The sequence below is a fragment of the Panthera onca genome, chromosome B3 (assembly GCF_046562875.1).
Source record: "Panthera onca isolate mPanOnc1 chromosome B3, mPanOnc1 haplotype 2, whole genome shotgun sequence".
Classification (NCBI taxonomy): Eukaryota; Metazoa; Chordata; class Mammalia; order Carnivora; family Felidae; genus Panthera; species Panthera onca.
The window spans coordinates 91,021,829-91,048,526 of NC_138344.1; the positions used below are offsets into that span (position 1 = coordinate 91,021,829).

At 36.0% G+C, this 26,698-nt stretch overlaps 1 long non-coding RNA gene across 1 annotated transcript in view; it reads left to right on the top strand.

The window, feature by feature from the left end:
* Positions 1 to 24,168, top strand: part of LOC144616532 (uncharacterized) — a 155,476-nt gene extending 131,308 nt beyond the window's left edge. The window contains exon 4 of the long non-coding RNA XR_013555895.1: positions 24,045 to 24,168. This is a non-coding gene — a long non-coding RNA (uncharacterized LOC144616532). The remainder of the gene's footprint in view (positions 1 to 24,044) is intronic.
* Positions 24,169 to 26,698: the final 2,530 nt, after the last annotated feature.

Below are 26,698 nucleotides of genomic sequence, written 5' to 3' on the forward strand. Positions count from 1 at the left end.
GCATTATTTTATTTTAAGGTTCAGTATAACTTGCAGAGTGGAGTTTTTGCTTTCACCTAGGTTGAGAGGTTGAGACTTGTGCATCATTTAGACTCCCATCATATAATATAGTGCCATGCTTGTAGTGCCATGAAGACTAAGAGATCCATGAGGACAAGTACCGTGTCTGCCTTATCCTATAATGATTTACTGGAACATAAGAGAATATGACAAAGTACATACAAACTAGTAAACTTTTAACACCATACAGGTGAAGAAGATGAGGTCTTGAACTCTGATAAAGTCACAGTATAATTGGTTGAAGACCAGAGATATTAGTACTAATCTTCCAATTCTTAGTTCAGTGTGTGTGTGTTTTTTAACCTATATTATATTAGCTAAAGTTAACTATTAAAATGAATAAATTTCCAAATTTGAAATACTTACATTGTTTCTCCCTTACTTACCTAATAATCTAATGTTCATGTTGCAGATTGGATGACACTTCCTAGTTGTGACCCAGACTTCTTCCATTTTGGAACTTTGCATTTTTCACCACACGAGTACTAAGTTTACGTTGGAAGCTGTCTCTGTTCCATCCAGCTGGACAGGAAAATGACCAAAACTATCCTCTGTGGGAGATTTCTGTGGGCTAAACCTGGAAATAGTGCACATTACTTCTTCCCACATTTCATGTACCAGCACATAGTCACACAACCTTGACTAATGCAAGAGAAACTGGGAAATAGAGTCTAGCTGTATGCTAAGAAAAAGTGGACAATAACCAGTCTTTGCCAAATGCAGTACACTATACTTACTACGTAGATTCTAGAATGTCACAATGTTCTGTTTTAAAGTAGTACCCATTAAGTGTAAGGTTAGTAAGGTTAGTTATAACCCAATCTCTAATAGACTGGGTTTAACTTTGGCAGAATTTAAAACATATGACAGAGTAACAGCATTTCTATATAATTTAAAGGCAATAAAATTGTAATCACCTCTTCTAAGTAAAATGTCCTAATAAGTATTTGAATTACATTTCTTGTTAGGTTAAAATTATTACAGTTATTCTGCTTCATAGTTTTACACTCTTGTTAAACATTAAAATGGTGAGAGCAATTCTTTTATTTGCTTAAAAGAATAAGTTATCATAAAGGTCATCGAGGTCTATCTGCTTTAGAAGAAAACAAGGGAGATTTTACCCTGGATGTGAAAAAAGAAATTCATTTTACTTATCAACATTGAAATCAATTTTCCCTGCATTGAGGGATACACCATATGGGATTCAGGATTAAAATGTTACTGTAAATAATGTACAAGGAGCACAATGGTTTTAGATTGATTTGACTGAAATCCCATGTGCTACATAGCAAAATAGAGAAAAAAAATTAATGTACATTGTCAATGATGCAAGCATAAAAACTCGTGGTCATTTTGAAAGCAATCTCATTTTTAATGCTATTAATATTTTTTTTCCTTTAAAGGTAACTTTTGCACAAAATTTAACAAGTGTATGTTGTCATGTAACTTTACTCACTGAATGTGATTTGGTTTCTATATTATACTGTGTGTAGATAAATTTCTAGAAGAAAAACATTCAATTTAGGTTGATTTATTTGTAAAAGCAATTGAGACAGGACAGTTATTTGCATTCTTTCTCAGTTTCAGTTTGTGTCTGATGAAGAAAACCAATTGAGTTTCACTAGGCCTATGGTCCATGCTAATTTTCCAGGCTGTGCTTCTGCATATTATGATAACCCTGACCAATACTATGTTGGTATCACTGTCAGTAATCAAGGAGATGTAAGGATAATGTTACACAAATTAAGAGTAATTTATATAATTATGTGATTTTATTTTTATTTATCTGATAAACAATACCTACTATTTGATAATTTCATTATTATATATTATTTTTTTGAAAATTCTCAATCACCTCAAATTTAACAAATCAAATGTGGGGTAGTAGAGAATCCACACATTTGTTACTCAAATTAAAAAGATCTCATCAAATTATTACAGGCCAATGGGAATGATCCATTCTCCAGGCCACCTCTTGTGACTAACGTCTGGTCACTGAGCCCCAAATCGACCTAACCTGCACAAGATCCACAGCTCCTGGGGCCAGCTGACTGGACACATTTACAGGACAGAGGGCTGGAGGTGTGGTAAAGTATGATAACACTAAAAAATGCAGGCTTTTATATATGCTTGTAATTTATATTTGATTTTTAAAATAAATAAGATCTGAAATTGTCCCATACATAAGGTGCTGAAAACTAAAAATAGTACAGTTGAATATGGTTAAAATTTGGTATAAGCATATATAATAATATGAGATCTATTTATAAATGATTAAAGAAAAAAGAAAAACTTTAACGAAGTAGATATAGTATGTCAAGACATAAACAGACTGCTTAATTAGAGAAGATGAAGAGATAATATCCCAAGTAATGAACTTGGCCGACATTGTATATTGTCAAAACAACAAAGTCATGAAAAATTTATAGCAAAATATGTATTTTGTATATGAAATCTCACCAGTGTGGATGGACATATATGTTCTCTGGTAACTAAAAATTTTTGAGAACACATTTTTGATAGGCTATCAAAATGCAAGAGAGATTGTAAAAAGAATAATACAATAGGCATTTGGGCACCTGAGTAGCTTAGTTGGTTGAACATCTGACCCTTGATTTTGGCTCAGGTCGTGACCGATGGTTGTGAAAGACTTTGCCCCACTCATGCACTCTCCTCTCTCTAAAATAATAAAAAAATCCAATAGGCACTTCATGTGTGCCACACGTTAGAATAAAATAGCAAATTAATATTATACCCCAAAATAAATAAAAATTAAAATTAATTAAAAGGGATTATTTTCAAAACTTAGGTTAAGCAATTAGTTATTTAAAAATCAGATTTTTTACAAGTTTACATATGAGAAGAGTAAAGTTTCGTTAACACAGAGAATATTTTAATCTATATGCACCTTATAAAGTTCATTAAACAGTTGATTTTCAATATTTTAAATTTCTCACTGATTTTTCTCTTAAAGTATCTAGGCTCAGAATAAAAGTAGTATTCCTGGTGAAGTCATATAAATTGCAATGTTTCCATTGTATAGCACTACTTAATAAAATAATTATGTACAGTATGAAATGATACTTGATTTTAGTTAGATTAAAACTTTAGCTCTTGAGGACGGAGAGAGGGAAGATGGCGGCATAGGAGGACGCTGGGCTGACTGCGCGTCCTGCTGATCACTTAGATTCCACCTACACCTGCCTAAAGAACCCAGAAAACCGCCAGACGATTAGCAGAACGGAGTCTCCAGAGCCAAGCGCAGACGAGAGGCCCACGGAAGAGGGTAGGAATGGCAGCGAGGTGGTGCAAGCTCCACGGACTGGCGGGAGGGAGCGGGGACGGAGGGGCGGCTCGCCGGCCAAGCAGAGCCCCCAAGTCTGGCTGGCAAAAGCGGAGGGGCCTGACCTGACGGACTGTGTTCCCACAGCAAGCGCGACTTAGCATCTGGGAGGTCATAAGTTAACAGCTCTGCTTAGAAAGCGGGAAGGCTGGAGGACAAAGGGAGGGAGAGTTGCTGAGCCACTGGACTACAGAGCTCAGCTTGGCGGGGAACAAAGGCTCTTGCCACCACCATCTCCCCCGCCCATCCCCCAGGCAAAATCCCAAAGGGAACCAGTTCCTGCCAGGGAACTTGCTTGCTCAGCACAAACACCCAACTCTGTGCTTCTGCGGAGCCAAACCTCCGGCAGCGGATCTGACTCCCTCCCACTGCCACAGGGCCCCTCCTGAAGTGGATCACCTAAGGAGAAGTGAACTAAGCCTGCCCCTCCTGCCCCTGTGCACCTTGCCTACCCACCCCAGCTAATACGCCAGATCCCCAGCACCACAAGCCTGGCAGTGTGCAAGTAGCTCAGGCGGGCCACACCACCCCAAGTGAATCCCGCCCCTAGGAGAGGGGAAAAGAAGGCACACACCAGTCTGACTGTGGCCCCAGAAGTGGCCTGGGGGCAGATATCAGGACTGACTGCGGCCCCGCCCACCAACTCCAGTTATACACCACAGCACAGGGGAAGTGCCCTGCAGGTCCTCACCACTCCAGGGACTATCCAAAATGACCAAACAGAAGAATTCCCCTCAGAAGAATCTCCAGGAAATAACAACAGCTAATGAACTGATCAAAAAGGATTTAGATAATATAACAGAAAGTGAATTTAGAATAATAGTCATAAAATTAATCGCTGGGCTTGAAAACAGTATAGAGGACAGCAGAGAATCTCTTGCTACAGAGATCAAGGGACTAAGGAACAGTCACTAGGAACTGAAAAGCGCATTAAATGAAATGCAAAACAAAATGGAAACGACAACAGCTCGGGTTGAAGAGGCAGAGGAGAGAATAGGTGAACTAGAAGATAAAGTTATGGAAAAAGAGGAAGCTGAGAGAAAGAGAGATAAAAAAATCTAGGAGTATGAGGGGAAAATTAGAGAACTAAGTGATACACTAAAAAGAAATAATATATGCATAATTGGTATCCCAGAGGAGGAAGAGAGAGGGAAAGGTGCTGAAGGGGTACTTGAAGAAATTATAGCTGAGTACTTTCCTGAACTGGGGAAGGAAAAAGGCATTGAAATCCAAGAGGCACAGAGAACTCCCTTCAGACGTAATTTGAATCGATCTTCTGCACGACATATCATAGTGAAACTGGCAAAATACAAGGATAAAGAGAAAATTCTGAAAGCAGCAAGGGATAAACGTGCCCTCACATATAAAGGGAGACCTATAAGACTTGTGACTGATCTCTCTTTTGAAACTTGGCAGGCCAGAAAGGATTGGCACGATATCTTCAGTTTGCTAAACAGAAAAAATATGCAGCCGAGAATCCTTTATCCAGCAAGTCTGTCATTTAGAATTGAAGGAGAGATAAAGGTCTTCCCAAACAAACAAAAACTGAAGGAATTCGTCACCACTAAACCAGCCCTACAAGAGATCCTAAGGGGGATCCTGTGAGACAAAGTACCAGAGACATCACTACAAGCATAAAACATACAGACATCACAATGACTCTAAACCCGTATCTTTCTATAATAACACTGAATGTAAATGGATTAAATGCGCCAACCAAAAGACATAGGGTATCAGAATGGATAAAAAAACAAGACCCATCTATTTGCTGTCTACAAGAGACTCATTTTTGATCTGAGGACACCTTTAGATTGAGAGTGAGGGGATGGAGAACTATTTATCATGCTACTGGAAGCCAAAAGAAAGCTGGAGTACCCATACTTATATCAGACAAACTAGACTTTAAATTAAAGGCTGTAACAAGAGATGAAGAAGGACATTATATAATAGTTACAGGGTCTATCCACCAGGAAGAGCTAACAATTATAAATGTCTATGCGCCGAATACCGGAGCCCCCAAATATATAAAACAATTACTCATAAACATAAGCAACCTTATTAATAAGAATGTGGTAACTGCAGGGGACTTTAACACCCCACTTACAGAAATGGATAGATCATCTAGACACACGGTCAATAAAGAAACAAGGGCCCTGAATGATACATTGGATCAGATGGACTTGACAGATATATTTAGAACTCTGCATCCCAAAGCAACAGAATATACTTTCTTCTCGAGTGCACATGGAACATTTTTCCAAGATAGATCATATACTGGCTCACAAAACAGCCCTTCATAAGTATACAAGAATTGAAATCATACCATGCATACTTTCAGACCACAATGCTATGAAGCTTGAAATCAACCACAGGAAAACGTCTAGAAAACCTCCAAAAGCATGGAGGTTAAAGAACACCCTACTAACGAATGAGTGGGTCAACCAGGCAATTAGAGAAGAAATTAAAAAATATATGGAAACAAACGAAAATGAAAATACAACAATCCAAACGCTTTGGGACGCAGCGAAGGCAGTCCTGAGAGGAAAATACATTGTAATCCAGGCCTGTCTCAAGAAACAAGAAAAATCCCAAATACAAAAGGAAATAGAAGCAGAACAGCAAAGGCAGCCTAAACCCAGCAGAAGAAGAGAAATAATAAAGATCAGAGCAGAAATAAACAATATAGAATCTAAAAAAACGGTAGAGCAGATCAACGAAACCAAGAGTTGGTTTTTTGAAAAAATAAACAAAATTGACAAACCTCTAGCCAGGCTTCTCAAAGAAAAGGGAGATGACCCAAATAGATAAAATCATGATTGAAAATGGAATTATTACAACCAATCCCTCAGAGATACAAACAATTATCAGGGAATACTATGAAAAATTATATGCCAACAAATTGGACAACCTGGAAGAAATGGACAAATTCCTAAACACCCACACTCTTCCAAAACTCAATCAGGAGGAAATAGAAAGCTTGAACAGACACATAAGCAGTGAAGAAATTGAATCGGTTATCAAAAATCTCCCAACAAATAAGAGTCCAGGACCAGATGGCTTCCCAGGGGAGTTCTACCAGACGTTTAAAGCAGAGATAATACCTATCCTTCTCAAGCTATTCCAAGAAATAGAAAGGGAAGCAAAACTTACAGACTCATTCTATGAAGCCAGTATTACTTTGATTCCTAAAGCAGACAGAGACCCGGTAAAAAAAGAGAACTACAGGCCAATATCCCTGATGAATATGGATGCAAAAATTCTCAATAAGATACTAGCAAATCGAATTCAATGGCATATAAAAATAATTATTCACCATGATCAAGTGGGATTCATTCCTGGGATGCAGGGCTGGTTCAACATTCGCAAATCAATCAACGTGATACATCACGTTAATAAAAAAAAGAGAAGAACCATATGATCCTGTCAATTGATGCAGAAAAGGCCTTTTACAAAATTCAGCAAAATTTCTTAATAAAAACCCTCGAGAAAGTCGGGATAGAAGGAACATACTTACACATCATAAAAGCCATTTATGAAAAGCCCACAGCTAACATCATCCTCAATGGGGAAAAACTGAGAGCTTTTTCCCTGAGATCAGGAACACGACAGGGATGCCCACTCTCACCACTGTTGTTTAACATAGTGCTGGAAGTTCTAACATCAGCAATCAGACAACAAAAGGAAATCAAAGGCATCAAAATTGGCAAAGATGAAGTCAAGCTTTTGCTTTTTGCAGATGACATGATATTATACATGGAAAATCCGATAGACTCCACCGAAAGTCTGCTAGAACTGATACATGAATTCAGCAAAGTTGCAGGATATAAAATCAATGTCCAGAAATCAGTTGCATTCTTATACACTAACAATGAAGCAACAGAAAGACAAATAAAGAAAATGATCCCATTCACAATGGCACCAAGAAGCATAAAATACCTAGGAACAAATCTAACCAAAGATGTAAAAGATCTGTACGCTGAAAACTATAGAAAGCTTATGAAGGAAATTGAAGAAGATATAAAGAAATGGAAAGACATTCCCTGCTCATGGATTGGAAAAATAAATATTGTCAAAATGTCAATACTACCCAAAGCTATCTACACATTCAATGCAATCCCAATCAAAATTGCACCAGCATTCTTCTCGAAACTAGAACAAGCAATCCTAAAATTCATATGGAACCACAAAAGGCCCCGAATAGCCAATGTAATTTTGAAGAAGAAGACCAAAGCAGGAGGCATCACAATCCCAGACTTTAGCCTCTACTACAAAGCTGTAATCATCAAGACAGCATGGTATTGGCATAAAAACAGACACATAGACCAATGGAATAGAATAGAAACCCCAGAACTAGACCCAAAAACGTATGGCCAACTCATCTTTGACAAAGCAGGAAAGAACATCCAATGGAAAAAAGACAGTCTCTTTAACAAATGGTGCTGGGAGAACTGGACAGCAACATGCAGAAGGTTGAAACTAGACCACTTTCTCACACCATTCACAAAAATAAACTCAAAATGGATAAAGGACCTGAATGTGAGACAGGAAACCATCCAAACCCTAGAGGAGAAAGCAGGAAAAGACCTCTCTGACCTCAGCTGTAGCAATCTCTTACTCGACACATCCGCAAAGGCAAGGGAATTAAAAGCAAAAGTGAATTACTGGGACCTTATGAAGATAAAAAGCTTCTGCACAGCAAAGGAAACAACCAACAAAACTAAAAGGTAACCAACGGAATGGGAAAAGATATTTGCCAATGACCTATCGGACAAAGGGCTAGTATCCAAAATCTATAAAGAGCTCACCAAACTCCACACCCGAAAAACAAATAACCCAGTGAAGAAATGGGCAGAAAACACGAATAGACACTTCTCTAAAGAAGACATCCGGATGGCCAACAGGCACATGAAAAGATGTTCAACGTCGCTCCTTATCAGGGAAATACAAATCAAAACCACTCTCAGATATCACCTCACGCCAGTCAGAGTGGCCAAAATGAACAAATCAGGAGACTATAGATGCTGGAGAGGATGTGGAGAAACGGGAACCCTCTTGCACTGTTGGTGGGAATGCAAATTGGTGCAGCCGCTCTGGAAAGCAGTGTGGAGGTTCCTCAGAAAATTAAAAATAGACCTACCCTATGACCCAGCAATAGCACTGCTAGGAATTTATCCAAGGGATACAGGAGTACTGATGCATAGGGGCACTTGTACCCCAATGTTTATAGCAGCTCTCTCAACAATAGCCAAATTGTGGAAAGAGCTTAAATGTCCATCAACTGATGAATGGATAAAGAAATTGTGGTTTATATACACAATGGAATACTACGTGGCAATGAGAAAAAATGAAATATGGCCTTTTGTAGCAATGTGGATGGAACTGGAGAGTGTGATGCTAAGTGAAATAAGCCATACAGAAAAAGACAGATACCATATGGTTTCACTCTTATGTGGATCCTGAGAAACTTAACAGAAACCCATGGGGGAGGGGAAGGGAAAAAAAAAAAAAAAACAAAGAGGATAGAGTGGGAGAGAGCCAAAGCATAAGAGACTGTTAAAAACTGAGAACAAACTGAGGGTTGATGGAGGGTGGGAGGGAGGGGAGGGTGGGTGATGGGTATTGAGGAGGGCACCTTTTGGGATGAGCACTGGGTGTTGTATAGAAACCAATTTGACAATAAATTTCATATATTAAAAAAAAAAAAAAACTTTAGCTCTTCAAAAGCAACTTTTAAGAAAACAAAAAGGCAAGTCACAGGTTTATATAAAATATTTAAAGTAAACAGATCTATACATATCCAGAATATGTATATATATAATAACACAACTCAATAAGAATCCAATTATAAATGGTCAAAATGTAAACAAACACTTTACAAAAGAAAATACATGGATAGTCAATTACACATAAAAATTGCTTAAACTCATTACTCCTTAGGGTAATGCTAATTAAAGCTGCACTGTGATAACACCACACACCTACAGGAATATAACTAAAAAGCATTTAAAAAGGACGAATAGGAAAAAAAAATAACACGGACAAAAATAATCTAAAGAAAGTATGAAGTAACTCTCTTGTTAGTGAGTCTTGAAAATGGGACAACTACTTTGGAAAGCTATTTGACTGTTTTTATAAAGTTAAACATACAGCTCTTATATGACCTAGATATTCTACTCCAAGATAAATGAAAACATACGTCCATACAAATTTTTTAAACAAGAATTTATACAGCCTTATTTACCAAAGACCAGAGGTGGGGGAAAAAAGGAATAATCAGATGTCCATCAATAGGTGAATGTAAAAACAAAACTGTGTATTTATAGAATGAAATACTACTTAATAATAAAAAGAATTAACTTCTGATACATGAAACAATACAGATGATTATTAAAATTATTATGCTGGAGAAGCCAGGTGCTAAACAGTCATGTGTATTATTCCATTTATATAACATTCAATTACAAACTAATGTACATATAGACAAAACACTACAGATGCTGCATGGGACTGGAAGTAGATGCAGGGATGGACAGCAAATCAGGGTAAAGGGAATGTTTTGTATCTTGATTGCAGTTGTTGTTTCATAGTAAATACATTTCTAGAAATGCCCACTTCTACACTTTAAATGGGTGAGGTTTATTATACCTCAATCCAGTCGTTTTAAAAAGTCCAGTGGCAGCTGATAAGATCCTTAACAAAAGTGATCAGTATAGATATGGAGGAAAATACATAGAATTTTTTGATTCTCTCTCTGAGTTATGGAGTTAGGGCTATGGTCCTAGCCCCTAGGGTTGAGTCTATTCTGTTTTATAGTATCCTAACATGGTATTTCATAATATCCTTTTTTTTTTTTTTTAATTCTATCCAATTTATCGTTTTAGACAGGGAATTATGTGATCACGATACTCATAATGCAAAATGACCAGTTAGTGATTGGGCTGAATTTTACCTCAAGTATTTTTCTCTTAAATTTGTCAAATTGTCCTAGACTTTGATATCTGGTTATTTTTATTAGTTATTTACACTATTCCTCCCTAAATTATATGGACCTGCTTTCTATTTTTGTGATTTTGAATGTACTGAAAAAAACACTGCTTCCTTCTTAATGTAAATAATCTATAATTGAGGATATATGCTACTATTTTTTATTTCAACTTTTTTAATGTTTATTTTTGAGAGAGAGGCAGAGAGCAGGGAAGAGGCAGAGAGAGAGGCAGACACAGAATCCGAAGCAGGCTCCAGGATCTGAGCTGTCAGCACAGAACCCAACACGGGGCTCAAACTCACTAACTATGAAATCATGACCTCAGCTGAAGTCGGACACTTAACTGACTGAGCCAGCCAGGCATCCCTCAACTTTTGGACTATATGTTCTAAAAGTTTTAAAGATTTCTTATTTGTAATGGACAATAATTATTACACTGATAATTATAAGTACCATGATTTAACCATGTTTTGCTCATCTATTACATGACAGGCACTCTTTGGGCCTCTAAAAACCATTAAAGATTAAGATATGCATCTCACCTTTGAGGACTCCCTGTCGACTGATAAAGATATATATCACCGCCTTTCAGCAACTCTTTCTTGCCATGGATTACAGCACAATTATTCTATATACTCTTAAGAAAGAAAATAAATGCTGCCAATTAAAAGTGATCTAATTCTCTGGTATCACATAAATTATAACACACATCCAAACTTCAGAGGTATTATAATGTAGAAAAATATGCATTTAGAATGTTTGAAATATGATACTGGCATCAATGTGATAAATGCTGTATCAAACTGTACATAGAGAACAAAGAGAATTGAAGTAGACAAGGATGATTTTTCTTGGGAGAATGGGTATTTAAGCTATGTCATAAATGATAATATTAAAGATATGTCATTAGGATAGGTGGAGACTTTATGGCAGCACATTTAAGTAAAGAAAATACTATCACTCTTCTGTGTTAACTTCTATAATCCTATAGTGACTCACCAGTAAAACGATTACCATAACCGTGATTTGCCCTCATGTAGTTGATGCTATTGAGTGCTACTCTCTATTTGTCGTTATTTTAATAGTTCTAACTTTTATCCCTTAAAACCATCATTTTTTAAAATTATTTGAATGACCTAATTTTGCTATTGTTATCTATTTTTTAACAGTTTGCACACAACCATGGGCTCTTAGCTACCAAAGTCAATCTCTCAGACTTTTCTTTCTGTTGTGTCATATTGAAATATTTCTCTAGCAAATTCCATGTGGAAATACCATAATTTTATTCTTATGCCAGAGCTCCTTTGAAAAATTTCAGGCATTTTATTTCTATAATGTACAGCCATTTTACTCAAGAAGTATTAGACCAAATGTATGTTAGACACTTGATTCCCACAAACTCCTCCATTCTCTGTGCCTCAGTTGGATATTTTCTGCTATACTTTGATGTGGAATTCCAGCATATTAGTTTTACTTGTTAGATAAGTATTTTATGTACTTTTTTTTAAATTGACATGATAATTCTTTTTTCTTTTTTTATTATTTTTTAAAAATTTAAATCCAAGTTATTTAACATAAAGCATAATAATTTCAGGAATAGAATTTAGTGATTCATCACTTACATGACACCCAGTGATCATCTCAACAAGTGTCCTCCTTAATGCCCCTTGCCAATTTATCCCACCTCCCTACCCACAACTCCTCCAGCAACGTTAAGTTTGTTATCTGTATTTAAAACTCTCTTATGGTTTAACTCCCTCTATGTTTTTATATTATTTGCTTCCCTTCCCTTATGTTCATCTGTTTTGTATCTTAAATTCCACATATGAATGAAGTTATATGATATTTGTTTTTCTCTGACTGACTTATTTCACTTATAATATACTCTGGTTCCATCCATGTTGTTTCAAATGGCAATATTTCATTCTTTTTGATCACCGATTAATATTCCATTGTACATATATACCACATATTCTTTATCCATCCATCCATTGATGGACATTTGGACTCTTTCCATACATAGGCTATTGTCAATAGTGCTGCTATAAACATTGGGGTGTATGTGCCCCTACAAAACAGCACTCCTGTATCCTTTGTATAAATACCTAGTAGTTCAATTGCTGGGTCATAGCGTAGTTCTATGTTTAATTTTTTGAGGAACCTCCCTCCTGTTTTCCAGAGTCACTACGCCAGTTTGCATTCCCACCAGCAATGCAAAAGGGTTCCTCTTTCTCCACATCTTTGCCAACATCTGGTGTTGTCTGAGTTGTTAATTTTAGCCATTCTGAGATGTGTGAGGTGGTATTTCATTGTGGTTTTGATTTGTATTTCCCTGATGATGAGTGGTGGTGACCATTGTTTAACGTGTCTGTTAGCCATCTGGATGTCTTCTTTGGACTAGCTGCTGTTGAAAAAGCATAGAATCCCTTTCTGCAGAGATAAAAGAAGTAAAATCTAGTCTGGATGAAATTACAAATGCTATAACCAAGATGTGATGTCTAATGGATGCTATGATGGCAAGGATGGACAAAGCAGAGCAGTAAATCAGTGATATAGAAGACAAAATTATGGATAATAATGAAATAATTATCTCATGGATAATAATGAAACAGAAAAAAAGAGGTAAACAAAGGCAAAAGAGCATGATAGAAGACTTAGAGAACTCAGTGACTTACTAAAAAGGAATAACTTCCAAATAATAGAGGTCCCTCAAGATGAAGAGATAGAAAAAGGGGCAGAAGGTTATGTGAGCAAATTATAGAGGAAAACTTTCCTAATCTAGGGAAAGACACAGACATCAAAATCCAAAAAGCACAGAGAACTCCCATTAGATTCAACAAAAACCAGCCATCACCAAGGCATATTATAGTCAAATTGACAAAATACACAGAAAAGAAAAGAATTATGAAAGAAGCGAGGGAAAAAAATGTCCTTAACCTAAAGGGAAGACAGGGCAGGGTCACAGCAGACCTATCCACAGAAACTTGGCAGGCCAGAAAAGAGTGGCAGGATATATTTAATGTGCTGAATCAGAAAAAAAAATGCAGCCAAGAATTCTTTATCCAGCAAAGCTTCCTTCAAAGTAGAAGGAGGGATAAAGAGTTTCCCAAACAAAAACTTAAAGAGTTCTCATGACCATTAGACCAACCCTGCAAGAACTTTTAAGGGGGACTCTCTTCTATGATGGGAGAAAAGATGAAACAAAACAAATAAGACCAAAAGCAACAAAGATTAGAAAGGACCAGAGAATATCACTAGAAACCCCAACTCTACAGGCAACACAATGCCACTAAATTCATATCTTTCAGTACTCACTATAAATGCCAATGGATGAAACGCTCCAATAAAAAAATCATATATCAGACTGAGTACAAAAACAAGACCCATCTATATGCTGCTCACAAGAGACCCATTTTAGACCTAACAACACCTGTAGATTGAAAGTTAAGGGATGTGAACTATCTATTATGTTAATGGTCATCAAAAGAAAGCTGGAGTAGCCATATTTACATCAGACAAACTAGATTTTAAAATAAAGACTGTAACAAGAGATGAAGAAGGGCATTATATCATAATTAAGGGTTCTATCCACCAAGAAGATCTAATAATTATAATTATTTATGCTCCCAATGTGGACATACAAATATATAAATCTATCACAAAAATTATGTACTTTTATAACCCACAATCAGATTCAAGATCAATATCGAATTTCTTTTGGTCATCTCTATCTTTTCATTTATACTTTATCAAAGGCTGTCAGCTTATTTTTTTAATATCACATTTTAAAAATATATGACCTAGGGGTGCCTGGGTGGCCCAGTCATTTAAGTGTCTAATTTCGGCTCAGGTCATGATCTCACGGTTGGTGAGTTTGAGCCTCGTGTTGGGCTCTGTGCTGACAGCTCGGAGCCTGGAGCCTGCTTCGGATTCTGTGTCTCCCCTTCCCCAACTTGTGCTCTGTCTCTCAAAAATAAATAAATGTAAAAAAATTTAAAATAATGTATGACCTAACTTTTAAAATTACTTTCCCCAAAATATTTTATTTATTGAAATTTATTAAGAACTGCTAATTGTGAATAATAATCGATAATGGATAAACTGACAGGATATAATGGTCTATTACTTTTCTTTCTTATTTCCCTATTTTAATACTACTGCAGAAGAAACATGTAAAAATGTATGTTATCCCTATGCTTCTGAAGACATTTTTGGTGAACTTAAAAAGGTATGAATAAATACATAAACCATGTTTGAAGAGACATTTTTAAATCATTATCACACACCAACAATATGCAAAGTTATTTCATTGAAAAGCTCCTTCAAAAACTTTAATAGGGATATTTTTCTAATTCTCATGGAGAAGATAATGAGTAATTTTCATGTTAATGCTATGACCCTGATAGAGGGCAATTATTTCTGAAAACCAATCAAATATTCATTAGAGCTGAATAAATTTGTTATTTAACTTAACTGCCTTTTTAGAAACTTAAATGCCAATTTTAAAATGATCTTACAGTATTTGACCACATCAGCTGGCCCATGTTTTAAGGTCTCCTGTATCTAGATCCACTACTGTATCATTTTAAACACTGTTATTCTTAACTTACTTCTAGATAAAATTTACATAAAACGATTATACTCAATATGATGTATGAGAGCATAAAAATTTAGAATGCAACTATAGTAATAGCAGTGAAGTGAAATTTGATGCACTCCCTCCTAGCTGGTCATGTGCCAAGAAAGATGACATTTAAACAACTTCTAATAAAGTCAGCTGAAATAGGTTCTCAGATAGGCTGATTCCACCTTGTGGTAGCTGGTAAAATAGAGGAATAAACTGAACCCACATACATTATATGCTGGTAGCCACATAATCATGCCTCCAGAGAATCACAGAAAGGAGAAATGCTATCATATTCTTCCTTCTGAGTGAATTTATATTTCATATAGTTCGTTTATATTTCAGCTTTTCTTCATAAAGAATATCAAGTAAAGAATTTATTCTTAGAAGTAAACTGCTTGAATTCCCAAGTCCCATTTTCCATTGAAAATTAAAAAGTGGCTGCTATATAGTCATACACTGTTGGCAAATGGTTTGGGTTTTTTCTTTTTTTTTTTTTCTCAATTTTTTTTCTTTAAATTATGTGAACCCATCATCCAAAAGTCAAACATTGCTTATATTTTGCATCCACTTATGTTCTCCTCCATTTGCCCTTCTTCCCACCCTCTAACACACAGATAAACACCAGTCTGAACTGTGCACTTATTACTTCTTTTGAAAAATATTACTACACATATCTTTAAATAACATGTTATTCATATGTGCTTTTTAATTACAAATTCTGTATAAAAGGTGTCACTGTAGTATTTAAGAAGTTTCATGTAGAAAAAATTTGTAAAATTCATCTATATTAAATATACTCTTCCATATATCTAGGTGTTTTTTTAAATAGATTTCAATGTTTTTAACCTAACAACTTTCTATAAATTTTATTGTGTATTTTAAATTTCCATAAAATTGTGTGGTAATTATAAATAGCATTATATTTATTTAAAATCAAGGTTTAGGGGCACTTGAGTGGTTCAGTTGGTTAAGCGTCCAACTCTTGATTTTGGTTCAAGTTGTGATCTCATGGTTGTGAGATCGAGCCCTGTGTTGGGCTCCATGCTGAGTGTGGAGACTGTTTGGGATGCTCTCTCTGCCCCTTACCTGCTCACTCACTCTCTCTCCCATATCTCTGTTTTAATAAAAATAAATAAAATGAAGTTGAAAAAGTTTTACTGATACAGGTAAATATGACTAATTTTATGACTTTTTAGCCAATTATCAGTTTTTCAAATTTTTAAATGTTTTATTGTTGCCCTGGCAACCACCATCCTACTTTCTCTATGAATGTGACTATTCTGGGTACCTCATATAAATGGAAGTATACAGAATTTGTCTTTCTGTAATGGATTTTTTTCATATAGCATAATGTCCTCAAGGTTCATTCATGTGGTAGCATGCTTCAGACCTTCCCCTTGAAGGCTGAATAATATTCAATTGTATGTACATACCACATTTGGCTTACCCATTCATCTATCAATGGGCACTTAGATTGCTTTCACTTTTTGGCTACTATGAATAATGTTGCTCTGAACGTGACTGTACAAATATCTTTTCAAGACACTGCTTACAATTCTTTAGAGTACATACTCAGAAGCAGAATTCCTGCCTCATATGGTAATTCTATTTTTTTTGAAGTTTATTTATTTATTTTTGAGATCGGGAGAAGGGCACAGAGAGAGGGAGAGGCTGTCAGCAGAGAGCCTGACATGGGGCTTGATCAGGAACTGTAAAATCATGACTTGAGCCAAAGTCAACAGTTGTGCAATTAACCCACGAAGCCACCCAAGCACCCCTGGTGATTCTATTTTTAATATTTTAAGAAACTGCCATATTGTTTTCCATAGCAGCTATACTATATTTAGAATCCCACCAACAGTACACAGAATTCCAATTTTGCCATGTCCTTGCCAGTAAATGTCACTGTTTATTTTTTTTAAGTAGCAGCCATACAGATATGAGGTAGTATGTCATTGTGGCTTTAACATTTCCCTAATGAATAATGATATTGAGCACCTTTCAAATGAGTGTCAGCCATTTGTATATTGTTCTTGGAGAAATATTTATTCGACTTGGTCCATTTCTTAGATTGTTTGTCTGTTTTCTTTGAGAGTTGTAGGACCTATTTATATATTCCTATATATTCCTATTCCTATTTATATATTAACTCCTAATCATACATAATTTGCAAGTATTGTCTCCCAATTCATAGGCTGCCTTTTTACTCTTTTGATTTGCCAACCAGCCTTGTAAATTTACTTAAAAAGTCCATAGTTGCTCTCTAACTTTGTTTTAAATTTTAGCACTCTGGGTATGCACATATATAATCACAGTGTTGTTTTTCACATTCAAGATGTTACATATTTTCGTTTGATATTGTGTCAAATTGTGTTACTTAATTCCTCTGAATAACAGAAGTATTGATAAAAAAAAGTATTGGTAACAGGAAATATTTTGCTGATTGTCAAGAAGTATTTCAAATATTTTCCTTAGAATAATTATTTGCCATAATTTTAAATACTTTAGAACAATTTAAGATTTTTAGAAAAGTTACAAATGTAGTACAGGATTTCCTATATAAGTAAATATACTGTTATATCTAAAGTTCATCCTTTGTTTGTTTGTTTGTTTGTTTAGAGCCTTAGGTTTTAGCTATTAACCTTTTCTTCTGCTCCAGGCACCAATCTAGGACACCACAGTACATTTAGTTGTCCTACTTCCTTGGACGTCTCTCATTTGTATTAGTTTCTTAGTCTTTCCTTGTTTCTGCTGTATGTTTTGAGGAATTCCGGTGAGCTATGTTGAAATATAAGTAAAGGCATATTAACAGTTTTAAGAATTGATTTGAGCAAAATTTGATTAGAATCAGGTAGTGCCAAACCAGAACTTGTTTGCAGCACTCCACTGACAAGAGCCAGGGGAAAATATACAAAGCTTTCTCTACTTATGATGGGGTTATGTCCTTATTGATAAACCTATGGTAAACTGAAAATATTCTAAGTCAAAATTGTAACTAATAGAACTATTCTACCAAACATCATTGCTTACTTAGCCACGCCTACTTGAAACATGCCCACAACTCTTAGATTAGCCTATAAATGGGCAAAATCATATAACATAATGCTTGTTTTATAATAAAGCACTAGATATCTCATGTAATTTATTGAATGCAATACTGAAAGTGAAAGAATGGTTGTACGGGTACAGGATGGTTATAAGTGCATCACTTGTTTCCTGTCATGATTGTGTAGCTGACTGGGAGCTGTGGGTCACTGCTGCAGACTAGCATCGGAAAAGAATATCCTCTGGCATATTATTAGCCTGGGAAAGAAATAAAAAAATCAAAGTAGTTTCTACTTAATGCATATTGCTTTCACACCACTATAAAGTAAAAACAAACAAACAAACAAAAAAATCCTAGGTTGCACCATTATAAATCAAGGACTATCTATATAGTGAAATTGCAAAAACAAAGAAAGTTACTTGATTGATTGACTCTAGCTTAAAACATAGTTGGTTGTTTGTGATGGTTGTCCTTAGCATTTGCCTTATTTGGGAAAGCCTAGTTGACTCTTTCTGATTGGTTGTCCTCAGGTTTTGATTTCTTAACCTTGAGGAATTTACAAACTTAGGTTTTGGTTTGCCTACATGGGCCATCAGAGCATTGAAGCCACTTCCGTTTAATGACTCCTTGTTTAATTAATTTAACAGGTGTTATGTAGAATGTCCCTCTGTTGGGAATTGTCTGATGTTTTCCTCATATTTAGACTGGAGTTACTGGTTTCTGAGAGGAAGACCACATCAGTAAGGTGTCATTTTTTATCAAGTCATGTTAAGGGTCATACCAGCAGCTACACTGATCCCTTTGATACTGACTGGTTACCTGGTTGAACTGGTACCGGTGAAGTTTCCCTACTGTCCTTTTGAAAGCAAGTCACTTAGTACAACCCACACTTCATTGGTGAGGAGTTATGATTTATCTCCTTAAGGATTAAGTGTCTACATAAATTATTTGGAATACAGATACGTGGAAAATTTATCTTTTCTCCCCCATTTATTTCTTATTCAATCACTTATTTGCATTAGAATGGACTCATGGATATTTATTTTATATATATATATGTGTGTGTGTGTGTGTGTGTGTGTGTGTGTGTGTGTGTGTGTGTATTTAATGTTTGTTTATTTTTGAGACAGAGAGAGACAGAGCATGAACGAGGGTCAGAGAGAGAGAGGAAGACATAGAGTCTGAAGCAGGCTCCAGGCTCTGAGCTGTCAGCACAGAGCCTGACGTGGGGCTCGAATTCACAGACCGTGAGATCATGACCTGAGCCAAAGTTGGAAGCTCAACCGACTGAGCCACCCAGGTGCCTCTATTTTATATTTTGAATCATAATCCAGTGCTAATGTATTTATTTTGTTCCTTAAGTTGTTACAGTTTTGGCCATCAGAAGCGTTTTCATCTGGTGTCTATGTCCCTTTGACATACCACTGTCATGGTGTGCGTGCATACATACATGCGTGTGAATGAGTATGTGTGCTAAGCTCTGTATCATCCTCTGGAACTAGAACCTGCTCCAGGCTCATCTTGTGCAGTTCCTCCTCCAGTCTTTGAATCAGAAGCCCTTATTTCTTCCTTTAGTGAATGGTATTAGAAACCATGATTGAAATGCTAAGTGTAATTATTGCTACTCAGTTTCTTTGCATCTAGGCCCTTTCAGTTTTCAGGGCAACAAAATACATGTATGTTGCTAATGTATGTATATTTGTATATCTATACATATTTCTGTATCTAACTGTATACATGTCTGTATACTGATTTCTTCCAATTCTCATCCATTACCCCATGGATCATTATAATCTCATCCCCATAATTATGTGTAAATTGCCCATTCCAAAGGTAAAAAACCTGATTTTCACCTTCTGCTATCCATTTACTTAATTGTTCAATTCCCATACACATGGATGGCACCGTCACAACTGTTAACATGTATCTCTGTGGGAACATTTTTTTAGCTAGATTACACTATGTACAATTTCTTTTACCTTCAGTTTGAAAGATTCCATTCATTTACATGGTTATTTGGTTCAGCACATTTTCCTCCACCCACTTTATGAGTGTTATGGTCTTGTGTCCTCCCAAATTCATATATTGAAATCTTAACCCCAAGCATGATAGTATTGGCAAGTGGGGCCTGTGGAAGGTGATTAGATGATGAGAAAGAAGCCCTCATGAGTGGGATTAATGCCCTTACAAAAGAGATCCCATAGAACTCCCTGGCCCCTTCTACTATGTGAGGGTACATAAAGTCTGCAATCCAGAAGAGCTCCCTTCCTCCATCCTGCTACCTGATCTCAGACTTCTAGTCTCTGGAACTATCAGCAAAATATTTCTGCTGTATATAAGCAATCCAGTCAGTGGTGTTTTCTTACAAAGCCCAAATGGACTAAGGCAGTGACACTGTTAAAGGTAGTCGAAATACCGTCAGCTTCTTTTGTCATCTTCTGCTTTCTATTCTAGGAATCCCCAACCTCCTAAGAAATGTTTTTAAATATTTTTATACATTAAATTTCAATGTGTTTGAGAAGGGCATAATGTCAGCCAGCTGCAATTACACATCCTAGAGAATACTTTATCCTGTCTGAAAGTTCTCTGAGCTCTCTCTGTTCAACTCTTCTCTCCTCCCCCTATACCTTTGACACACTAATTTTTTTTATTGTATCTATAGTTTTGCTTCTTCCAGAATGCTATATAATTGCAATCATATAGTGGATACTCTTTTTTTTAATTTTTTAACTTTTTATTTTATTTTTAAGAGAGAAGGACTGACCACGAGCAGGGGAGGGGCAGGGAGAGAGGGAGACACAGAGTCTGCAGCAGGCTCCAGGCTCTGAGCTGTCAGCACAGAGCCCGATGTGGGGCTCGAACTCATGAACTGCGAGATCATGGCCTGAGCCAAAGTCGGACGCTCAACTGACTGAGCCACCCAGGCACCCCAGTGGATATTCTTTCACATTGACTTCCTTCATTTAGTGATATACGCTGAACAGTCATCCATGTCTATGATGGATTGATCACTCATTTGTTTATTGCTGAATAAATCCCATTGTATAGATGCCACACAATTTTTTTAAATCCATCTTATTAGAGCATATAAGTTGCTTTAATATTTTGGCAATTATTAATAAGACTGCTACAAACATTTATGTGCACTTTTTGTGTGTGGATGTGGGCATAGTTTTTCAAATCAGTTTGATAAATACCTAAGAGTGTAATTACTGGATGATAAAGTAAAACTACATTTAGCTTTGTAAGAAACTATCTTCCAAAGTGACTATACGATTTTGCATTTCTACAAGCAATGAGAGTTTCTGTTGCTCCACATATTCAAGGGTTTTTGTTTTTGTTTTTTTTTTTTTTGCATTTTGATCAGTGTAATAGATATTTACCAGTACCTCAGTATTTTAATTTGCAATTATTTCATGATATTTGAAGTAGATAATCTTTGCTTCTTTGACATTTGAATATCTTCTTTGCTGTCTGTTCAGACTGTCTTTTTTTTAACTGATTTTTCTTGCTTAGTTTTATGAATCCTTTCTATATTTGGATATCAAGACTGCTAGCATATAAATATATGCTTTTCAATTATTTTCTCCCAGTCTGTGGCTTGTATGCATTTTCTTAACAGTGGCTTTGGGAATACAGAAGCTTTTTTTTTTTTAAATTTTTTTTTCAATGTTTTTTATTTATTTTTGGGACAGAGAGAGACAGCATGAACAGGGGAGGGGCAGAGAGAGAGGGAGACACAGAATCGGAAACAGGCTCCAGGCTCCGAGCCATCAGCCCAGAGCCTGACGTGGGGCTCGAACTCACAGACCGCGAGATCGTGACCTGGCTGAAGTCAGAAGCTCAACCGACTGCGCCACCCAGGCGCCCCCAGAAGCTTTTAATATTAATACAGTTTTACATATATTTTTTCTTTCATGGATTTTACTTTTGATGTCACATTTTAAAACTCATCACCAGGGTGCCTGGGGGGCTCAGTCTGTTAAGTGTCGGACTTCGACTCGGATCTCGATATTGCAGTTTGTGGGTTTGAGACCTGTGTTGGGCTCCATGCTGATAGCTCAGAGCTTGGAGCTTACTCTTTCTCTGTCCCTCCCCTGTTCTCATGCTTGTTCTCTCTCAAAAATAAACATTAAAAAAATTCCTTATAAAAATACTCATCACCAAACTCAATAGCCACTAGATTTTCTTCTAAGTTTTCTACTAGAAGTTTTATAGTTTCACATTTGTCATTTAGATCTCTGTTCCATTTTGAGTCAACTTTTGTGCAAATGTCTAGGGTGTTACATATTTTGTAGATATTGTGGCACAATGTTAATTTCTTTATCTTTACTAAGAATGTTAAAGCTAAACCTCATAATTCTTATGCTTTATCTACCACTTGTTTTCATCTTGGATGTGGATATTTGTGAATGATTTTTACTGCTATATTCATGCATATATTTAGCTTTTAGTTTTCCATTTTATTACTATATTTTTATTAGTTTTCAGACCATGAATATTCTTGTCTTATATAATTCATTGGGATCATATCCATCTTTTACTCAATTAATAGATTTTGTATAAGCATTATTCTGTGGCTATTTCTATATTGTGGGCAGATTTTTGCCCATTGATTTAATTTCTCTGATCATTAGAGGCCTTTTCAGTATTATATTATGAATTATATGTTTGCTTCAAAGAATCAGTAAATAATTCAGATGCCACCTTATATTGCAAGTTGAAGACAAGAACCTAGGTTGTCTTAATTTCACAGGGGTATATAAAATGGGTACTAGTCCATATAATTTCAGCTTATACTGCCAGTGGCATGATTTCAAATGGAATTGGAAAGATTCTGTCCTTAGCTTGTAGAGAAAAAAGTATACCCAGTATAGTAAATGGTTATCATAATGGCTCCACTGAACCACATCTTCTGTCCACATGTATGTGCATTATAACAGTTGTGGGCCCCCTTTTGAAGAAATAATTATTCATATTCTTGAATCTGTACTAGTTGAGACTTGTATGGGCCAATATGATATAGAAGAAGAGATGTAGGAATCCAGGAATCTAGGACACACGAGACGTTACTTCCTGTGCTCTCGTACTCCTGAAAACTTGAGAACACCATGTGTGAAGTTCAGTCTAACTTTAGAAGATGAGAGGTCCTGTGGCAGGGAATTGAAGCAAACAGCAGGAGGTACCTGGGCCTTCCTATTCAGCCTATCCATAATGTGAATATAGTCACATGAGTGAGTTTTCAGCGCTGTAACAATGCTGTCCACTACACTTTGCTCTTATCCATCATCATCTAATAAATCCACAAATGTAGCCACTTTTCTATATTTTCCATAGCTTCTTCCATCACCATAGATGTTACTTTAGCATTTTCCAGAATGACCTCACATAGAGATTACAAAATATCCTCTTTTTGGATATGCCATATTGTTCATTCAGTAATACTGAACTCATAGCCAAAGCAGTATAACTCATGCCCAAAGGAAGCTCATCTAACACAAATATTTTCTCCATAAGGCAAATCATAGCTTTCTTGTGTCCAAAAATGTTACACAGAACTTCATCACTATGGTTGGTTGCCATTTTAAACAGTTAAATCACCAAAAGGTACAAATGTGTGATAAAGTGACACCAAATAGATACTGGAAATGACACTTCTTGTCAATATGAGAGTTGAAACAAGAAGGTAGAGTGCAGCCATGTGCATTTCTGGGTACTCACATTTTTCAGTTCTGAGCATGTGTACTAGTGACTACAACAGTGTCTCAAGGATTGATTTGAGGCTTACCAATAAATTATAGCAAGTAGTCAATTCTCAAATATGGAATCCATGAATAATGAGGATTGACTGTATATGAATTATATATGTACATCTGTATATAAAAATGTCATTTAGCAAAGAAGGAAACAATTAAAGTTGCTGGCTATGAAAATTCCCACGTAAAGTCACATAAGGTGATGACACTTGGCCATCTTGTTTCAGACTCCTGCAGATGACCAGAGAATAGAGATGACAGGCAGCAGTGCAATGTGGCACAAAAATCTCTGTCTCTGGGACCATTCGAAGAGTTCTGAATCACAACCTCGGCACCTGTTAGTGGAGTAGTCTCAGGCAAGTCACTTAACATTTCTGAACCTTGCTTTCTCTTTATAAAATAAAGAAAATAGAATCTATTAGGAAGAGTTCTTTTTAGAGTCTAAGATTATATTTCCCCCCTAGGAATAGTGGTTCAGCATTCCTAAATTTTATGTTCATGGAGACTTTATAGAATAAAACTAGTATAAATAATGAAAACTAACTGTATCTGTGTGTGTTTGTGTCTTTGTGTTTGTATGCCACATTGACAAGATATTTTACAGCCACACAATGGAACACTGTTCAGCTGCAAAAAAGGTACAGATTAAATGCTCATTACCTACAGACAAATGCTCAAAAACATTTTGCTAAGTGAAAGAAACCAGACATAAGAAACTACATATTCTATTATCTCATTTACATAAAATACCCAGAAAAGGCAAATTTATTGAGATTAAAAGTAGATTAATGGTGGCATGGAGCTGGGGGGCACGAGTGGGGATTAGCTGTAAATTGGCATGAGAAAATTTATTGGAGAGAAGGAAATGCTCTAAAAGTGATTTGTGATGATGGTTATACCACTCAAAGTTATTAAAAACTATAAGTGTACACTTGAAATGTTTGAAGTTTATGATGATACCTGTTATATATCAAAACTGTTATAATAAGGATGACTCATTTTTTAACTATTTTATTCTTGGGGTAGACCTAGCTTGTAATCACCTCCTTCAGTTCACAAACTGTTTTTCTTAGTTTTTGAAACTGTATTTATTGATTGCTATGCTATACATCTCTCATCCTACCTGACTTTCTACATCACTATTTCTTCCCATTACTAGCACATTTGATGCCAAGGGCACTGTAGTGCTTTAAAGTCCAACACAGACCTAACAATTTGATGCTGTCTGTTATCATCTTATTCATGTATCAGTTCACTCAATAATCATTGCCTGCTGTGTTCCAGCACAATACTAATCACTAGATATGGAATGTTAACTAAAGCCAGCATAGAACCTATCCTCTTGGAATTTATTGTGGAAAAGCCTTTTCATTCTGGATTAGGCTAGAATGGTTCATTGCTCAAGAAATTGGAATAATATATCTAATTCCTTTCTAGCCCACACATACACTCTAACAAAATTGAGTTTTCACTCCACTTAAATAATCATTTTGAGATGAAATGGACTGAAAAGAAAATGATAGTGATACCATGAATTTCTCATTCAGTGATCTTCCACCACTGGACCTAAGTAGAACATTCTACATTTTCTGCTTTCTTTATGTTAGTAAAGCTGGCAGAGGTTGTGATAGGACTATTATTTGGCTTTTGGACCTCAAATTATAACATGATTCTGTTTCTTAAAGTGGCCTTTCCAAGGTTATATTTGGACTCAAAGCATCATCTGGAGAGGTAAACAGGTTGCTGCTTTAGCTCCTTGCTTACTAAGATTCAGTCTTTGGTAGTGCTTTCCATAGAGACACATATATAAAAGTTCTTTCATTCATCACAAGATGATTTTTATCTCATCCATCCTGCCTAAGACTGTTGACAGTGTTGCTGATACTGCCTAGGTTATAAACACAGATTACTGGATACACAAATCAATTTCTTGCTCTGAAAATTATAAATTTAGTCCATTATATTGCTTAAAATGCTACAAAAACAGAATCAATGATTGTGATATCCTTCTCATTTCCTTGGAAATATTTGTAGATCTACAGATCAAGATACAGAAGGACCCCGTGAATCACATTTGTTTTAACAGCATTTTCACAAATTCAAAGGCAAGAATATCATCCTGCTATTGTACTTGTGGAAAGGTCTGCCATGCCATATAATTGTTCTTGTTATGTTTTCTTTTATCTCAAATTTTGCTTTCTGATATAACATCTGAGCGTCTCTTACTTAGTAGTAATTACCTTTGTTTCAGAAAATTCATGAGATTTTCACTGCATGAAATAGCTTCTAATGAAGCTATTTTCCTTCTGTTCGTGAAAATCTATAGGTACCTCTGGGCTCTCAGAGGAGGTGTCTAATGCAGTCTGCTGTTGTGATCAAACTACTTTTCAAGGTGGCTGTACCATTTTTGCATTCCTACCAGTGAAAACTATGGAATTCTCAGCACGTAAAAAAATCTTCCCAACGTCTGCACTAAATAATGGCAGAGTAAATAAGTTTTAAAATCTCCTGACCTTCTTCCCTTTTTAAAAGTCCCTATCTTAGGTACATTATGAGATACGGCAGAGATAATACCCACTTTTCTTATCAAGTACTCTTAGCAAGATATATGACCTCCCGTACTATATAACTAATCATATTTTTCAAAACTCCTTGTAGGTAAGAGTAAGCATGTACCTAAATTCTGTCCAATGTTATGTAAGCCAAGGTGACTTCTATCAGTTACTTACCTCAAGAGATATTTTTCCTTTCTTCTTGTCCCTCCATTTTGCTACCTCTAAAATTGATGCAACGTCTTAGATCATCTAGTTGAGAACTATGTTTTAGAATTGCTGGAGTGATTATCTGTTGTTTCTTGAGAATATTCTGAAGTAGAGTCACC